This window comes from Schistocerca gregaria, chromosome 2 (genome assembly GCF_023897955.1).
Source record: "Schistocerca gregaria isolate iqSchGreg1 chromosome 2, iqSchGreg1.2, whole genome shotgun sequence".
Classification (NCBI taxonomy): domain Eukaryota; kingdom Metazoa; phylum Arthropoda; class Insecta; order Orthoptera; family Acrididae; genus Schistocerca; species Schistocerca gregaria.
In genome coordinates, this window is record NC_064921.1 from 95,281,730 (window position 1) to 95,301,318 (window position 19,589).

General features: G+C 42.4%; 1 protein-coding gene across 2 annotated transcripts in view; it reads left to right on the top strand.

The window, feature by feature from the left end:
• Positions 1-19,589, top strand: part of LOC126336418 (synaptotagmin-15-like) — a 680,000-nt gene that overhangs the window by 138,001 nt on the left and 522,410 nt on the right. For both annotated transcript variants that reach the window (XM_050000110.1, XM_050000111.1), the window contains exon 2: positions 13,321-13,383. The gene's annotated coding sequence lies outside the window, so the exon portion shown is untranslated. The remainder of the gene's footprint in view (positions 1-13,320; positions 13,384-19,589) is intronic.

Consider the following 19,589-nt stretch of genomic DNA (forward strand, 5'->3'; position numbering starts at 1 on the left):
TTCGTACACGGCCCATAAAATATATTGAATTAAAATTTTGGCTACACAAGTAAACCTAAAATAAAAACATAGCGCAGCTCTTCCAGGACACTATGATGCTAGTTCCGTCTTTGAAGCCTACATAGTTCGAATATAATAAACTTTCCTAAGACTGAGAAGCTTATGTCTACGAATCAGGATGGTTTAGGAAAGCATCGCTTGTGCGAAGCGCAGCTTACCCTTTTCTCACATGACGAAGTGCGAGCTATGGATGAAGGCCACCAGGAAGAGTCCATATTTGTAGATTTCCGGGAGGTGTCTGATACGGTGCCCCACTGCAGGCTCTTAACGAATTTACGAGCACATCGAATAAGTTCACATATATGTGAATGGCTCGAAGATTTCTTACGTAATAGAACCCAGTATGCTGGTCTCGGCGGAGAATGTTCACGTGAGACAAGGGTATTGTCAGGAGTGCCTCAGGAAGTGTGGTATCACCGTTGTTGTTCTCTATATACAAAAATTATTTGGCAGGCCTGGTGGGAGCAATCTGTGGTTGTTTGCTGATTATGCTATGGTGTACAGCAACGTGTCGAAATGAATACAAGATGACTTAGACAAAATTTCTAGATGGTGTGAAGAATGGCAGCTAGCTGTACATGTGAAAAAAATATAAGTTAATGCGGATGAGTAGAAAGATCAAACCTGTGATGTTCGGTTACAGTATTGCTAGTGTCCTGCTTAAGAAACTCAAGTCTTTTAAATATCTTGGCGTAACGTTGCAAAGCAATATGAAATGGAATGAGCATCTTTAGGTTACACGATAAATCAGTCTAATATAAAAACCGTAAATTCAACTAAATACCTAGTTATTACAATTACGAACAACTTAAATTGGAAGGAACACGTAGAAAATGTTGTACCGAAGGATAACCAAAGACTGTGTTTCATTGGCAGGACACTTAGAAAATGTAAGAGATCTACTAAGGAGACTGCCTCTTTTAGAATACTGCTGTGCGCTGTGGGATCCTTACCGAATAGGACTGACGGAATGCATAGAAAAAGTTCAAAGAACGGCAGCATGTTTTGTATTATCGCGAAAGTTGAGAGAGAGCGTCACAGAAGTGATACAGGATTTGGGTTGGACATCATTAAAAGAAAGGTGTTTTTCGTTGCGAATGAATCTTCTGACGAAATTCCGATCTTCAACTTACTCTTCCGAATTTGAAAACATTTTGTTGACACCGACCTATGTAGGGAGAAACGATCACCAAGTTAAAATAAGGGAAATCAGAGCTCGTACGGCAAGATACAGGTGTTCATTCTTTCTGCGCGCTATACGAGACTGGAATAATAGAGAACTGTGAAGGTGGTTCGATGAAGCCTCTGCCAGGAACTTAAATGTGATTTGCAGTGTCCATGTAGATCTGAGGTCTGTTGTAGGGAAAGCGAATGGTCGACTTCGGTTTATTGGGAGAAATTTAGGAACGAGTGGTTCACCTATATAGGAAACCACATATAGGACGCTGATGCGACCTTTTCTTGAGTACTGCTCGAGTGTCTGGGATCCGTGCTTGGCCGGCTTGAAGGAAGACGTCGAAGCAATTCAGAAGCGGGGTGCTGGATTTGTTAGCGGTAGGTTCCAACAACACGGAACGGTTGCGGAGGTGCTTTGGGAACTAAATTGGGAGTCCCTGGGAAGAATCCAACATTCTTTCCGAGAAACACTATTGAGAAAATTTAGAGTGCTGGCATTTGGAGCTGACTGCCGAACGATTTAACTGCCGCCAGCATACATTGTGCTTAAGGGCCACAAAGATAAGTTACGAGAAATTAGGGCTTAGACGTAGGCGTGTAGATAGTCAATTTTCCCTCGCTCTATTTGCGTGTGGAAGAGGAAAGGAAATGGCTAGTAATGGTAGATCCACGCATCATACGGTGGCTGCGGAGTGTCGCAGATTTAGGTTACAGGTTTGTGTAAAATAAAATGTAAGGCAGGAAGCCCACCAACAGAAAGTGACAAGCGACTTTATGAATGGCATATCACGTACATAGCAGGTTTGTGACGAATACAAGTAACGTGGCGCCATGTATTTTTGGACGATGATGGTGTTCTGGCTTTAGTCAACGTAATTTAATATAAATGAGCAAAGCAGCTTCCAACTCTGTAGTTAGTTTCTCAGTAAACCTTTCACTTTTCACATAAAAAATTAAAAACAGCTCATTTCAATTTGACATGTTCTCTGCTAGGAAACATTCTCTTTCGATTTTAAGAAACTAATGAATAAAGAAAATTGGGTCTTTCACACCTTATAGTTCGACATCACAGCTTGATAATCAAATGGGTATCTTTCCGATATCGCTTATTGTTAATCTGGTGTTTCAAAATTAAGTGACATAGCACACATTTCGAAAAGTTTGCACTAAAAGATGTAGTCACAGCAAATTCAACTTTTGGTGCATGTGCGCCATATGTTGCTTGTACGAAATGTACCTAACATATCAAAATGGGCTTTTAACACTGGAACAACAGTCATATCTCTTTCCATATTCTCAGTGGATCTGGTTTGGATGAAAAAGGTATCAAACAGACCACAGACCTACTTGCTGCAGAATAGAACTCAATCTAAATAGCCAAAATTCCGTTTACCATTATTTTAAGAGTCGTAACGCTTTTTTGTCGTTAGAGTGCCATATTCGTTCCGCCGGTTATCACAGGGTATGCACTGCGAATTTTACGCCATGGATCGGGAGGTTTGAGAAGCGAGCGCTAACATAATTCGTATCACTTGGTAAAAGATTAATTAAAAGAAACATCTGATTTAAAGAACGTATACATGAATTTAGGTACAATATCCCCAATAAATCTACCATAGCTATTTACGGTAACAGAGAGGACATATGTTGGCAACACAGATAATAATCTACAGTAAATAAATTCGCAAAAAGGCCACCAATTTAATCTCTGTGAAGAATTTGACATTTTTATTCACAGCAGCAAACCTGGGTAGAACACTCTCACTAACAAAGCTGAGAAAGTGGCATTGATGGTTCTTAAAACCTTCTCAAAAATTCTAGATGGTGCACTGTAAGCTTTCTGTTTTGGCGTGGCCTAAACCAAAAAACTCCCAATTCATCAAACTAAAATACGCTTTACCATTATGACATTGTTAGCGAAAATTTTGTAAACAGTTAATTTCCTATGTATTTGTTATCTGTATCTTTGATTCACAATGAAAGCTAGTAATGAATGCCCTTTGACTTTGATCTGTAAAAATCTCTGGACTGTTTATGTTGCTGTTCCGTGTTGGTGTGCCATTTAAAGATAAAGTGTATATTTCTGACGAGCCTCGGGGTCTTTTCTGCTAGAATATACCGTAAGTAGCTTTAATATTGTCTAAAACATGTGAACGTAGTGAAATACTAAGTTAATATGTGCTGATTATATCTAATTTGTAGCTAAATTAAACTCAAAACAGACAGCTGGCTACATTGGATAAACAAAAATTTAATGTAAGCCACAGATCGACCTGAAGATGGAAGTGTCGTGAGATAAAATAAATAATGGCTGACCCATGTAATTATTTTAATTAATCTTCGATTGACATTAAATGTCGCAATTTCCTAACGATAGTCAAACATGGACGACACAAGGTTGCTATCAAACATCCATTGAACAATTCGGTCACATAAACCTGTGCAAAGGAATTACTCTAGAACTTCTACGGCTATAAAGCGGTCTACATTGCCATATTTAAACAAGGACATTTTTTTCAGATTTTGTGCTGTGGGATCCTAGGTGGGACGCTACATAGCCGGCGTGTAAATGCACTTCTGAATCTCGAGTAGATAATTTTTAACTCACGAAAAACGTACAAAGTTAAGAACAGTTTTCTATTGTTATGGATCAGTTCCGTGTTTTGGGTAACCACGCAAGAATGCGTGGTTTGCTGGAACGTTTCCCTCATCAACAGCTTCCGAGCTGCTGAGCCCCGCAAAGTGAAGCAAATGCACAGTAGCGAGCGTATAATAGTACATCATTAGCGGGCCCACATACGGGGCAAGACTTCGTAAGGTGCGGCCACATAAGCAGCCAGTGGCAGGCGAGACAGGAATTTTTTCACACTCATTACGGAGAAGGGTGCTCGTAGAAATAGCCACCTGTTAGTAATGGTGAATATTCAGTAACGTACACAAGCACTATGGCTGCTCCCGGTGTAGAATGCGTGAAGGAAGTACGTGATTACAAACTTCATGGGTGCTCAAATGGAGATAGCACGGCAGATGCACAGCAGAAAACTATGAACGACTGCCACTGAGGTTGTTACACGTATGTTCTGGAATTATGCCGTTCTGCATGGTACCAATCGGTGAATGGCATTCGCATGATGCCACAGGCACAGGTATCTTTCTCTATCGTTACAGTACAGCAGGTGTGGCCAAGAAATCGGCAAGTGTCGAGTGTTCACGTATGCACGAGGAACTCTCCCACCTGGCTGCACATGGAAATACTGTCGCAAAGGAACACTGAATAGCATGCGTGCCGATTGGTTTTCACATTCCACACTTATCAACAATAGAGATCAGAACCGAAACAAATTTTCACTATTATTTGATTATTTTTGAAGCTCTGAAGGCATCTTAACTATTTACCTGTTACGATCTCTCACATGTAGACAGGTATAGATGTCACAAATTTTGTCAAAAGGGTCATATAATCCTGACTTATTTAGTTTCATAATCAAAAAATGGCTGTCATGCATACATGTTGATCAAACTATTGTATCACGTTTTCAGCCTCATTATGGAGATACGGAAACTCTTCTAAGGAAATCAACGGAGAACTTCTGGACGGTTTTAGTAAGAAAGTATTTGTCTTTTAAATGTGAGTGACGTTATAGATTGATCGGCTCCATCTGCACATACACAGGAGCACTTTCAGCTGAAGTGGCAATTGGCCTCGAAAACAGCTCAAAAACAAATGCAACACTGTCAGCGTCCTCAAAATGCACATATTTCAATGAAGTCTTTAAAATTCTCGTTTTCTTTAACGCTAGTGAGCCTAGAGAAATGAACTGTTTTTTGTCAGAATATGTCCCTTCCACAATACGATTTTCTTTCTAAATATATCCCCACCACATCAAAAGTAAATTGTGGCCCACCTTGCACTGTCTTACTGTGGGTAGTATACAATAAATTCAACTTAAAATAGAAGGTCTACAGTACATTCCAGATGTTCTAATTACTGTTTCTTCTGTTATTTTTTTCAGAAATTCAACAATAAAGCGTTTTAATTCCAAAGATCGTTCCAAGCATGCCCTATGATTTAATCAACGAACTCTACAGTAATGTACAAAATGTCCATACTCTTCGTGCCCGTTCCATGAAAAACTCTTGCAACTGATAGTGTAGCAATGCATGCAACTTCATAAAATTTGCTATTGGTTCCATGCTTTATGTCTCGATGCTCATCGTTGAATTTGACGAGTCTACGAATCCTACGTACTTGTTAGGTAGACAAACAGTTCAAACAAATCGTATTAATTTCTTTTATTATAAAATGAAAAGACACATTAGTTTGCGAATACACAGATGTGTCGCAATCAGAGGGCGACATACAAAATAAGTTTCTTCAGTATAAGCAATTCGAAGTCGTTGCTATACCAGTCACTAGTCTTAAAGCTAATGTTGAACTTGGCCGGCACTTATGTCCTCTTCACATACGGCCGCTGATGTCGCGTTGTCATCGTGGAGAGGGGCCGGTCAGCGTGCGATTGGCTGACGTCTTTGTCACAGCCATCTCTTCTCTATCGTTCCCGACTGGAGTGCCGGCAGTTGACTTCACGCCATAACAGCATCAATTCCATCACAGGCTCCATGGCTGCAAATTTAGCATAAAAAGCTTCTTGATGCACAGAACAATGAATTCTGTACTAATCGTATGTCAATGTAATTTGTTGCTCTTTCACCGTCAGTCAAATCTTCAAAGTCTTTCTGCCCGGTTTTGTAATGTGATTCCGCAGCAAGTATTCAGTATTCGTCGATTATGTGACTGAGTAACAGATATTGAGAATTCTCATCCTTCTGTCGTTCACATTCACTATAAAAGACTTGTGATGATAGATCACTAGACAGCATCTTTTAGTGAAAACAGCCAGTTCTTTTACTTCTTGAACTAATATCAAAGAATAAACAGCACTGTCCCAGGATTCTGCCAAAACGAAGAACGGCGTGCCTATCAAAAATGGCGCACCGCACTGATAATTGAGATGTCGCAGCGCTTCCAAGATGGATCGAACAAAGGCGAGACGTACCGAGCAGTTGTAAAACAATAAACTGGTAGGCAAGATAGCAGGAAATCTTTTTATTCCATTATTACCGGTTTAGGCGGAACTAAAGCCACCATCAGGGGCTGATGACCACAGATGTTAAGTCCCACAGTACTCAGAGCCAAATCCGCCATAATCGGATCTAGGGAGGACAAAAAACGATATAAAAGTGGCCTTGGATTCCAGTTATATAACATGTATACATATAAATTTAGTTACATACCTTAGCACAGATACAGGTTACAACATCAAGGCAAACAATGGTGATATTAATAGTTGCCTATAACACGCAGGCCTTATAAAATTGTCGTAAGTCCCACATACGCATAAAAGAGGCATGACATTAAATATGTTAAGTGTCTCCATCAGGTACAAGCGCAAGCTACGTAGTACCGCAACTCCGGCTCTGTTCTTACACTACAGGCGACGTTGCGAGATTGCGCTAGCAGAAGAGGCGCCAATGTACGTCACAGCTCGCGTCATAACAGGCTTTGCGTGTGTGGTAACACTACTTCATTAGAGCTTGTAGATAATTCTAGAGATTACTGTATCATGTAAACACACACAAAAGTTATGAAAGTTGCAGACCTACACAACTGCACGTCGAAAAAGAATGCAAATTTCCTGAAAAACCGCGGAATTACAAAAATGTACATTCTGTAACCTGTATGTGTCCTAAGTTATGTAACTAAATTTATATGTATACAGTACATGTTATATAAGTGGAATCCAAGCCCACTTTTCTAGATCGCTCCCACATGAGGACGCAGCGCTGAGACATGCCGAGGCTCGCACTGCACTCGTCCAGCACATCATTCACGTATGGAGTTAGTCCGCACCTCGTGGTCGTGCGGTAGCGTTCTCGCTTCCCACTCCCGGGTTCCCGGGTTCGATTCCCGGCTGGGTCACGGATTTTCTCTGCCTCGTGATGACTGGGTGTTGTGTGCTGTCCTTAGGTTAGTTAGGTTTAAATAGTTCTAACAAGGGAACCTCCCCATCGCACCCCCCTTGGATTTAGTTATAAGTTGGCACAGGGGATAGGCCTTGAAAAACTGAACACAGATCAATCGGAGAAAACAGGAAGATGTGTGGAACTATGAAAAAAATAAGCAAAATACACAAACTGAGTAGTCCATGCAAACATAGGCTATATCAAGAATGGTGTAAGCTCAGGAACGCAGTGCTCCCGTGGTTTGCGTGAGCAGTTGCGGAACGAGAGGTCCTTGGTTCGAGTTTCTCCCCGAGTGAAAAATTTACTTTCTTTATTTTCACAAAGTTATGATCTATCGGTTCTTTCATTGACGTCTCTGTTCATTATAATAAGTTTAGTGTCTGTGTTTTGCGACTGCACCGCAAAACCGTGCGATTAGTAGACGAAAGGACATGCCTATCCAATGGGAACCGAAAACATTTGATCGCAAGGTCATAGGTCAACCGATTCCTCCACAGGAAAACAGGCCTCATATATTCTATACGACACTGGTGACGGCATGTGCGTCACATGACAGGAATATGTTGTCTACCGATCTAACTTGTACACTTGGCGAATGGGTAAAAAGATTCTTCTGCCTTGTCCGATTTAGGTTTTCTCGTGGACGTGATAATCACTCCCAAAAAAGTGATGAAAATTTACGAGTTTGTTACATAAACTGCAACAAATCAATGCAACATAGTCGCACAGTTTTCCCTGTGCTCTGTCAATAGATATGTTTTTAACGTTTTCAAAATTTTCCGTGAACATAGACGTCAATGTACGAACGGACAGATCATAACTTCGCGAAAATAAAGAAAGGAAACCTTTCACGCGAGGGAAGACTTGAACCAAGGACCTCTCGCTCCGGAGCTGCTCACGCTAACCACGGGACCACGGCGCTCCTGAACTCAAACTATCCTCGATGTTGCCTATCTTGCGCATGGACTACTCAGTTTGTATATTTTGTTTATTTTTTTCATTGTTCCACACAACTTCTTCCTGTTTTCTCGATTGAGCTGTGTTCAGTTTTTCAAGGCCTGTTCACTGTGCCAACTTATAACTAAATCTGAGGGGGGTGCGATGGGGAGGTTCCATTGTAAGTCCAAGGGGCTGAAGACCATAGATGTTAAGTCCCATAGTGCTGACAGCCATTCACGTATGCAGTTTTGCACGCCCTGACCGAGCCTGCTAAGCAGAGTGATTCCCCTACGCAATTATTCTTAAATATTTCCGGAGCTGCTTAAGATATCGTAATCCTGTTTTCGACCAGATAAACTGTGAGAAACTCCTCGCTAAAGACGTATAGCCTCTTTTCATATGTTTATTAATTACGCAGATATTTGTACCAACTCCACATATTCAACTGGAGCTATGGTAACTTCTGATACAAGTGTCGCAGTTCTAAACGAGCGTCCCCTACTCTTGGTCTTGCTGTACCGTTCTCGTTATCCGCGCACGAGGTCCAGGGTTCGATTCCAGCCGCGGTAGGGGATTTTCCTTGCCTCGAGATAACTGGGTTCTGTTGTGCCGTCGTCATCATCATCCCCTTTACGGTCGGAGGAAGGTAATGGGAAACCACCTCCGCTAGGATCTTGCCTAGTCGGCGGTGCGGGTCTCCCGCATCTCTCCCTACGCTACTCGGACTATGGGACACCGTCATCATCTATTTTTTAAGCTCCTATTATTAATTTCGGAGTAATTACAATATATAAAAATTAGTATCAATTTGTATCGGGTATGAAACGGATTACTGTCCTGTGCGGGAGTTCGTTCTCTCTTGTTGTGCTGTTCTACCAGACCGATATTGGCAGATTGAATATGGAAGGCACGAATTGTGGTGGCAGGTTGAACATCACAGGCAGAATAGTGTTCCGAGTTACTGTAGTGTAAGTGACCGGTGCTTATTTCAATGAAGAAACCCTAATGGGTTAAATATAAATACAATTTCTTACCAACATACTACCGGCTTTACTAGGGAAATGATCTCTAAAAAATTATCGAAGTAAACACCACATTTAATAAAACTAGTTTTTTTAAACGGTCTAAAATGTGTAGAACACTTTTTCCTAGCAGCTTACGGATTGCTATCCCGTTTGCGATAATCCCGAAACTTTGTACTTGTAAATTTTTAATAGGTATAATAATATTTATAAAATTTCAAACGAAAAACGAGGCTTCATTCAATAAATAATTGCAAAGAGTATCTCTTATTGAGGAAGATTACCCAATGGTTCATATCATTTCAGTGCAACGAAACTGTTAGCAACTCATCATCAATTATATACTGCATCTGTCCCAAGCTTTAAATTTTACAACTATTATCATTGCCATTAAAAATTGGTAATCACAAGTTTTCAGGACTAGCTCCTTGAGGTTAGGAGTCTGTATGGGGCTAGGAGAAGTTATTTGATGCTTTTTAGTCCGTTTGAAAAACGTGTTATACTAAGGAGTTTTTTTTATACATATTTTCTGCTTTCCGGTCTGGTGTGAGTGAAATTTTTCAATCAATTTGAACATTTTGTAAGATTACAGTAGAGACATATGGTAATGTTTAGGTTTATTAGAGTTTGTGTTCTTCTGATTCAACCAATTTTTAGATTACTGCTACTTATTTCCCACGAAAAGACCGTGAAAGTAAAAATGAGAGAGATTTGATCTCACCGCAAGGCTTACCAGCAATCGTTTTAACCACAGACCAATGTGCGACTGGGACAGCACAAGGGGGGGGGGGGGGGGGGGGGGCGAAGTGACAGTGCTCCTTAGAGCCCCTCAGTGCCACACCACACACAAAAGCGAGTAAATGTTGCTTTGTCATTCGGTTGTGAGCTGCTGGCTCAGATGCAAAATTGCATCGAACAAAGGAAGAGACAGAAAAATAAAGTATCATCCGCCACAATCAGAGGCGAAACGAGTTATATTGCATTGTAATCCGGTTCTGACCTATATGAGTCTCAAGTCGCTAGATCCTCGGGTAGTTACATCAATTGCAAACTGTGTACCACACAGACAAAAAAACGGAATACACTCCGACACACACCAGACAACAGAGCAAGTTAATATGCATTGTCATCCAGTTCTGTGCTGTGTTGACAGACTCTACCTCGGCTGTAAGTTAGCTTAAAATCAATAGCAAAATTATTGCCTAACGAACTGACAATAAAGCGTCATAATAAAAACTAGCTAAATACGTAGATGTACAGAGTACACTGATGCTCACTAAAACTGAAACACCATGTAAATGGCGTGTAACAGCATTTAAACTCATATGAAGTGTACTTCATGCTTTGATGCGCAAATGTTTACCATTCCAACAGAATCCTAGCTAGAAGTAAAGCCGTCTTAAATCTGCTTTAAAATAAACGCCATGCAGTCGATCTCATTCATAAATTCGATACAAATTTCGATTGTCTGTCAGCAAATTGTATTACGTCTAGTGTAAGATGAAGAAATGCGTACTACCACGGCACAGAATTTGATTGCAACAGGATAGTGGTCATCTAGACCGGGGCCTGTGACAGCGCGACATTTGTGCTCACGATAGTTGAGATCCCCAGTAGTAGCGGTGGGTTAAAATACCCCTCTAGCGTCTAAGAGTACAGACGCAATATTGACTCAGTAATACAGGGTCGCACAGTCACGTCTTGGAATGTGTTTGTTTGTAGCAAGTACACTCCTGGAAATGGAAAAAAGAACACATTGACACCGGTGTGCCAGACCCACCATACTTGCTCCGGACACTGCGAGAGGGCTGTACAAGCAATGATCACACGCACGGCACAGCGGACACACCATGAACCGCGGTGTTGGCCGTCGAATGGCGCTAGCTGCGCAGCATTTGTGCACCGCCGCCGTCAGTGTCAGCCAGTTTGCCGTGGCATACGGAGCTCCATCGCAGTCTTTAACACTGGTAGCATGCCGCGACAGCGTGGACGTAAACCGTATGTGCAGTTGACGGACTTTGAGCGAGGGCGTATAGTGGGCATGCGGGAGGCCGGGTGGACGTACCGCCGAATTGCTCAACACGTGGGGCGTGAGGTCTCCACAGTACATCCATGTTGTCGCCAGTGGTCGGCGAAAGGTGCACGTGCCCGTCGACCTGGGACCGGACCGCAGCGACGCACGGATGCACGCCAAGACCGTAGGATCGTACGCAGTGCCGTAGGGGACCGCACAGCCACTTTCCAGCAAATTAGGGACACTGTTGCTCCTGGGGTACCGGCGAGGACCATTCGCAGCCGTCTTCATGAAGCTGGGCTACGGTCCCGCACACCGTTAGGCCGTCTTCCGCTCACGCCCCAACATCGTGAAGCCCGCCTCCAGTGGTGTCGCGACAGGCGTGAATGGAGGGACGAATACTGTCGTGTCGTCTTCAGCGATGAGAGTCGCTTCTGTCTTGGTGCCAATAATGGTCGTATGCGTGTTTGGCCCCGTGCAGGTGAGCGCCACAATCAGGACTGCATACGACCGAGGCACACAGGGCCAACACCCGGCATCATGGTGTGGGGAGCGATCTCCTACACTGGCCGTACACCCCTGGTGATCGTCGAGGGGACACTGAATAGTGCACGGTACATCCAAACCGTCATGGAACCCATCGTTCTACCATTCCTGGACTGGCAAGGGAACTTGCTGTTCCAACAGGACAATGCACGTCCGCATGTATCCCGTGCCACCCAACGTGCTCTAGAAGGTGTAAGTCAGCTACCCTGGGCAGCAAGATCTCCGGATCTATCCCCCATTGATCATGTTTGGGACTGGATGAAGCGTCGTCTCACGCGGTCTGCACGTCCAGCACGAACGCTGGTCCAACTGAGGCGCTAGGTGGAAATGGCATGGCAAGCCGTTCCACAGGACTACATCCAGCATCTCTACGATCGTCTCCATGGGAGAATAGCAGCCTGCATTGCTGCGAAAGGTGGATATACACTGTACTAGTGCCGACATTGTGCATGCTCTGTTGCCTGTGTCTATGTGCCTGTGGCTCTGTCAGTGTGATCATGTGATGTATCTGACCCCAGGAATGTGTCAATAAAGTTTCCCCTTCCTGGGACAATGAATTCACGGTGTTCTTATTTCAATTTCCAGGAGTGTATCTACATAGCCGGAGTGCCAAACTTTACGCATGATGGGTGTGTGGGCAGCGTGGTGGCTAAATTCGGCTTGTCTCAGCTTTTCTCAGTCCTCTTCCAAAGTTCCTGGTACAGGGCGACGCTTTATTTAGTGCTGCGGTGCGGTATTTTTCGTTAGCCTCGAGAATCTTCAGTTCGGCAAAACCGTTGTAAACTTAAAAAAAAAGGATCAAATGGCTCTGAGCACTATGGGACTTAATATGTGAGGTCATCAGTCCCCTAGAGCTTAGAACTACTTAAACCTAACTAACCTAAGGACATCACACACATCCATGCCCGAGGCAGGATTCGAACCTGCGACCGTAGGGGTGTGTTTTTCGATAAGTGTCAAAGTGATAAGGAATACCACTCAATCCATGGTAAGAAGATTGCAGCACTGCACTGATACCATTAGCCATCACTTCGAACACATTTTGTAAATGGAAGTTCATGCCACCTTTGTGACCTTCGTTGACCTTCAAAGACTATACTGTTACTCATCATTGAATTCGTCTCGATAGCCGCTATCAGAAAATAATTACCAAAATATAGCATCCCATTAAAAAAAATTAACCTTCATATCTCTGAAGCGGCCCCACCTAGCAACAAAAAACCTACGACATATTATGGCCCCCATTCCCCATGCAACTTCTGTCCTATAAACTCTTCAGCTCCTATCATACTTTCGAAGTTATACTAGGTGGCAATAATGAGTGACTCACACTGTATACTGCTGTACTGCCTATGCACAATAAGTAATATCTTATTATGTAGTAGCGTTCCTGGTGTTGTAAATGAATCGCCAAATGCATAGCACAGCAACTAGGAAGCAATACCCCTCTCATTAATTTATATATTTTTCTTACTAATCTCTGTGCGTAAGCAATCATGCAGAATGGAAAAATCATGTACTACTGTTATTTCGTTTCAGGCAATTAACGAGAAGCTGACAACAACTGCAACGAAAGAAGGTGTCAGAGGCTGTCTACCAAGAGTGAGTTCTTTTAATGTATAATAGCAGTATGTTTTCATATAATACTCTTACTGTGTGGAATAAACACGCAAATGAAAGACTCCTCAACATATTCCTCTTGCAAGATTTATTGGTATGTGTTGACGACAGTTTTCGCTATGGTTCTATAATTTTTCGATACAAACTGCGACTTAATTTATTAATATTCCTCCATGAGCATTTTTGTTCTTTCTACCTTTCTACTGAACTATGAATCTTGTTCTCGATTTGTCTATAATACTGTCTCTTGCTAACAACACTTCAGAATTATTCAAGTGAAAACTCTTGACAGCGTTTTAAATAAAACAAACGTTGTTAACACCCTACGTCTTTTTTCTTCACGTGTGTAAATTTTCAGCCTTCTGTCGCTAGAGGGCTCTGAGTTGTAACATACACCACTGGCCATCAAAATTGCTACACCAAGAAGAAATGCAGGTGATAAAGGGATATTCATTGGACAAATATATTATACTAGAACTCAATTGTGATTACATTTTCACGCAGTTTGAGTGCGTAGATCCTGAGAAACCAGTACCCAGAACAACCACCTCTGGCTGTAATAACGGCCTTGATACGCCTGGGTATTGTCAAACAGAGCTTGGATGGCGTGTACAGGTACAGCTGCCCATGCAACTTCAACACGATATCACAATTCATCAAGAGTAGTGACTGGCGTATTCTGACGAGCCAGTTACTCGGCCACCATTGACCAGACGTTTTCAATTAGTCAGAGATCTGGAGAATGTGCTGGCCAGGGCAACAGTCGAACATTTTCTGTATCCAGAAAGGCCCGTACAGGACCCGCAACATGCGGTCGTACATTATGCTGCTGAAATGTAGGGTTTCGCAGGGATCTATTGAAGAGTAGAGCCACGGGTCGTAACAAATCTGCAATGTAACGTCCACTGATCAAAGAGACGTCAATGTGAACAAGAGGTGACCAAGACGTGTAACCAATGTCAACCCATACCATCACGCTGGATGATACGGAAATATAGCAATGACGAATACACTCGTCCAGAGTGCGTTCAGTGCGATGTCGCCATGTGACCAACATGATGCCTTAAACGGAACCTGGAATCATCCGAAAAAATGACGTTTTGCTATTCGTGCACCCAGGTTCGTCATTGAGTACACCATTGCAGGCGCTCCTGTCTGTGATGCAGCGTCAAGGGTAACCGCAACCGTGGTCTCCGAACTGATAGTCCATGCTGCTGCAAACGTCGTCGAACTGTTCTTGCAGATGGTTGTTGTCTTGCAAACGTCCCCATCTGTTGACTCAGGGATCTAGACGTGGCTGCGCGATCCGTTACAGCCAGGCGGATAAGAAGCCTGTCATCTCGACTGCTAGTGATACGAGGCCGTTGGGATCCAGCACGGCGCTCCGTATTAACCTCCCGAACCCACCGATTCCACATTCTGCTAACAGTAATTGGATCTCGACCAACGTGAGAAGCAATGCCGCGATAGGATAAATTGCAATCGCGATAGGCTACAATCCAACCTTTATCAAAGTCGGAAAGGCGCTGGTACGCATTGCCCCTCCTTACACGAGGCATCACAACAACGTTTCACCAGGCAACGCCGGTCAACTGCTGTTTGTGTATGAGAAATCGGTTGGAAACTTTACTCATGTGAGCGCGTTGTAGGTGTCGCCACCTGTGCCAACCTTGTGTGAATGCTCCAAAAAGCTAATCATTTGCATATCATAGCATCTTCTTCCTGTTGGTTAAATTTCGTATCTGTAGCACGTCATCATCGTGGTTTAGCAATTTTAATGACCAGTAGCGTATAACCTTGCAATGTATTACTTAGCTATGTTGATGCGTGAGAAAGAGAGTGTTGTAATCGAGTTTCGAATTCGAAGAGTTCGTCGACACATGCAGCACCCGCTGCTTCAGCACGACAATGCCTGGTCAAAAACGCACGCTGCGACATCAACAACAATGAGACGCCTTGGGTTCGCTGTCATCGATGACCCTCCATACAGTCCCGACTTGGCCCCATCTCATTTTCACCTGTTTGCAGAACTTAAACGTTCGAGGAGTTCCCTTTGATCACAACGAAGCGGTGTCAACAGAGATGAGGTTGTGGCTCCGCCAACAGAGTCAAGCACTCTATAGTGACGGTATCAACAAACTGGTCTCTCGTTGGGGGAAACGTAGTCGTCTCCAGGATGACTATGTTGAGAGATAAATATGCAGTTTTGAAGAATAAAGATATAGAATTTTAACGACCGTTGTTAAAACTCTTAATGCTTTTTAATATTTCGGAGCTGTTAATTTTCGGCTCACAGAGTACATAGAAACAAATTTGAGGTGCTTGGGGCTAGATAATGGTACGCTAGATTAAATAAATTTTGTAGACGGGACGTATGAAGATTCAAACATTTCATAAATCAGGTGGTGGGCATAAGAGGAATGTCTATTGTGTTATAAGGTACTGTGTACCTTGAGGCGTTCTTCTCACATTAATTACAACGTATTTAAATAGTGCACGTAGTGAAAAGCAAAATTACGTGCTAGGGATTTAAATAATTCTGTTTAGAAAATTGATTTTAACCATCAGCTGTTTTATTTAACATATATATCATCTACCGCTTTCGGTCATAGACCGTCGTCTCTGTATGTAAAGTTAAAAGGATCACTTAAAAACATATCCTCGTTTCCTGTAAAGCTACTACAACATAACGGTTGTCACAATGAAACCACCCAAGCAACTGTTGCAGCCCATCCTTGAATTGCGCTAGTAATCTCTACTCACAAGTAATCATACTGAGCCGGCTTGAGTGGCCGAGCGGTCTAGGCGCTACAGTCTGGAACCGCTCGACCGCTACGGTCGCAGGTTCGAATCCTGCCTCGGGCATGGATGTATGTGATGTCCTTAGGTTAGTTAGGTTTAAGTAGTTCTAAGTTCTAGGGAAATGATGACCTCAGATGTTAAGTCCCATAGTGCTCAGAGTAATTTTTGAATCATACAGAATGGAAAAATCATCGATTATTATTATTTGATTTCAAACTATTAACGATAAGCCGAGAACAACACCTGCGGGTATCATTTTAAGGGTAGGTTACAGTAGTTGTTTGGATTGTTTTACTGTGACATCCCTGATGTTGTAGCAGCTTAAAAGGAAAGTGAAATATGTTTTAATTGATTCGTTTTACCTTACATCCAATGACAATCGTCTATGACCTAAACGGTAGATGATATACAGGTGAAAGAAAGCAGCCGATGTTTAAAATGCATTTTCTAAAGAACTTAAGGGCTGCTCCGGTTGTCACCTGGTGAAAACATTAAATATAATTTTCTAGCTTGTCATTACATATCACAAAGGTTTCGGTGCTAAAATTTGGTCTGACTGATCTCAATTCACGTTGCTCACAGCGTAACCTAAGAGACTGCCATCAATTAATTCAGGTTTATAAGCTTGCTCAAGGGCTCTGAGCTGGGTTAGGGATAAATAATTTCCATGATGCAAAAAAATAAGTAAATAAATAAATTCAAATGGCCCTGAGTACTATGGGACTCAACTGCTGTGGTCATCAGTCCCCTAGAACTTAGAACTAATTAAACCTAACTAAACTAAGGACATCACACACATCCATGCCCGAGGCAGGATACGAACCTGCGACCGTAGCAGCAGCGCGGCTCCGGACTGGATGGATGCATCGCAGGTGTAAGTAGAGAAGTAGGCGTAAATGTGTTGGTTTCTTATTCTGTACAGGTGTAGGCCCATGATATTTTTGTGTTATTTTGGTGTTATTGTCGCAATCCATGTTGTCTGAGGCCACACTTATTGACATTTATTTCATGGATGTTGCCGTGAACAGTGTGCTTCAGGAATTTTCAAACAGAATTTGAAGCAAAAAAGTTAACAGGATGTTCATCCGTTGCTTCATTTATTTCTGTTACGTTAGGAGTAAAGTCTTCTTCCGCACGGAAGAAAAAATGCAGGAACGACTAAAAGCATGGACCTAGGAAATTGCTCTGAACAACACAGCAACTCAGCAGCTATTTAACGGCTAGCCTCAATAAACCCTGTAGTAGGCACACAGTAATGCCCATCACACGCACAACAATAGTTTATGGATAATATACTACAGATTGATATTTTAGAAATTATTCTATAGTCCATGATTCCATTCAATATCAGTATTACTTAAGTGTGCCACACGTACCGTCACGGTAAGCCACATTCATTCTACAATTTGGTAGGTCAAATGATTGCGTTTTGTTGATGCTTATAGCTCATACGAATTTCGCTGATAATACACAGACGCAACCTTACCATAAAACGGCGATGCACTCACAGATCAATGGGCTTCCGTGCTGTTTCACAGGCATTTTTTTTCTTCCGAACCACTCACTCTGTTTCCCCTGGAAGAAGTCATGTTGGTATGGCTTACCACACAAAGGCATAAAAATGACGGGGTTTGTGTCTTTGTGTAATACATAAGAACCTAGTGTGTGCTGTCATCTCCTTGTTTCTTCAAATACTATTCCAACGGTGGCTTTCAAACTAGCAAACAATGAAGTCTCGCTACGTAGTGATTTACTATTATCTTGCCCAGATCAGCTTAGTTATAAAATAAGTGATGTCATACGTAAGAGAAAAAACTGGGTTGACAAATTCAAAACTTACAGCACCTTATCCCGACTTGTGGATCACAAATGATCTTCTGTTTATTAAAACCAGTTTATGTTTTCTAGATAAACCGTCACAGAATCTTATAGTCCGCGTAACCTGTGCGGTTGGCCTCCTGAAAGAAGTGGCAATGGTATTCTAAGCTAACCGAAACAGGTCCTAGTAAAAAAAAGAGTCATTATGAATCAGACGGTGGAAGAAAAGTTACGAAACTAAAAGGGATCAATGCAGTTTCCAATTTGTATCCTATAACATTAAAGAATATTCTAGGACACTGGAATGCATTCGTTAACGTTCGAGAATATTTTATAAGCTGGAGAACATTACTGAAAAATCTCGATTATCTGTCTTTGGATACTACACTGATACGAAGGAGACAGAAGACGTTCTGACGACCACTACGTTGCGATGGCGGCCATTGGAAACGCACCTGTCTACAGTACCACAACAGCCGCCACCGCACTGCATAACGGGGAAACCGAGGGTAGCACGTTACACAAGCACCAGTGACGGACAATGGGAGGTTTTGCAGGTGTCGTACATTCCACTTTCCCACCTCTCTAGCGTGACGCATATACTACAGCAACGTTTAGCTTTTTTTCCGAATTATGTTACATGTTTGGTCGGTAGAGGTACAATAAGATCAGCAAGAATATTATTGTACTCCTATAAAGGGACAGTCACCGAGCTCAACTGCATCGATGATGGAAAATATACTTTATATTTTTTGTAAAATCATTTGGTCCTAATGTGTGTGTGTGGGGGGGGGGGGGGGTTAATAGGAAGACTTCATTAGTAGTAGAGGGAAATATTGGAATATTTGAAATACTGTTCGCCGTCTTTTACGAGAGCCTGGAAACTATTTCTGTGGTCTTCCAGAAACTGATGGAGAACTTACTGACCATAGTTCCCAGCCTGCAAGTCCACATTCTTGTCCAGCCCACTGAAAGAAATTTTTCTTTCCTTTAATTGCTCAGCAGGATCAGGACTATGATTATAATTGAAGATTTTGAGTTCTAATTGATAAATATATTTCGTAAAGTTTCAGATGCACAGCATCGTAATATTCATTATGCTGATACTAATAATAAATTCTCTATTCTAAAAAGCACTTTGAGCAGTTCAATAGCGACCTCTACGGTAAGTTCCTATTAACTTGTCTTTCGCTCAGACTTCTGATAATCTAAATAATTGCTCGCTACAAAAGAGGAAAATGCCACCACTTGCACGCGCATTTGTTGCCCTTACTATGTAAGTAGGCTGTTTAGGTGTTTTTTATTGGTAACGCCGCCGCCACGTAGCGCTCTGTATAAAAATCACTGGCTGTGCCGTGTGCAGTCTGTGGCTGGTTTGCATTGTTGTCTGCCATTGTAGTGTTGGGCAGCGGCAGGTGGATGCTAACAGCGCGTAGCGTTGCGCAGTTGGAGGTGAGCCGCCAGTAGTGGTGGACGTGGGGAGAGAGATGGCGGAGTTTTGAAATTTGTAAGAATTGGTGTCATGAACTGATATATATATATAATGACTATTAAGGTAAATAATGCAT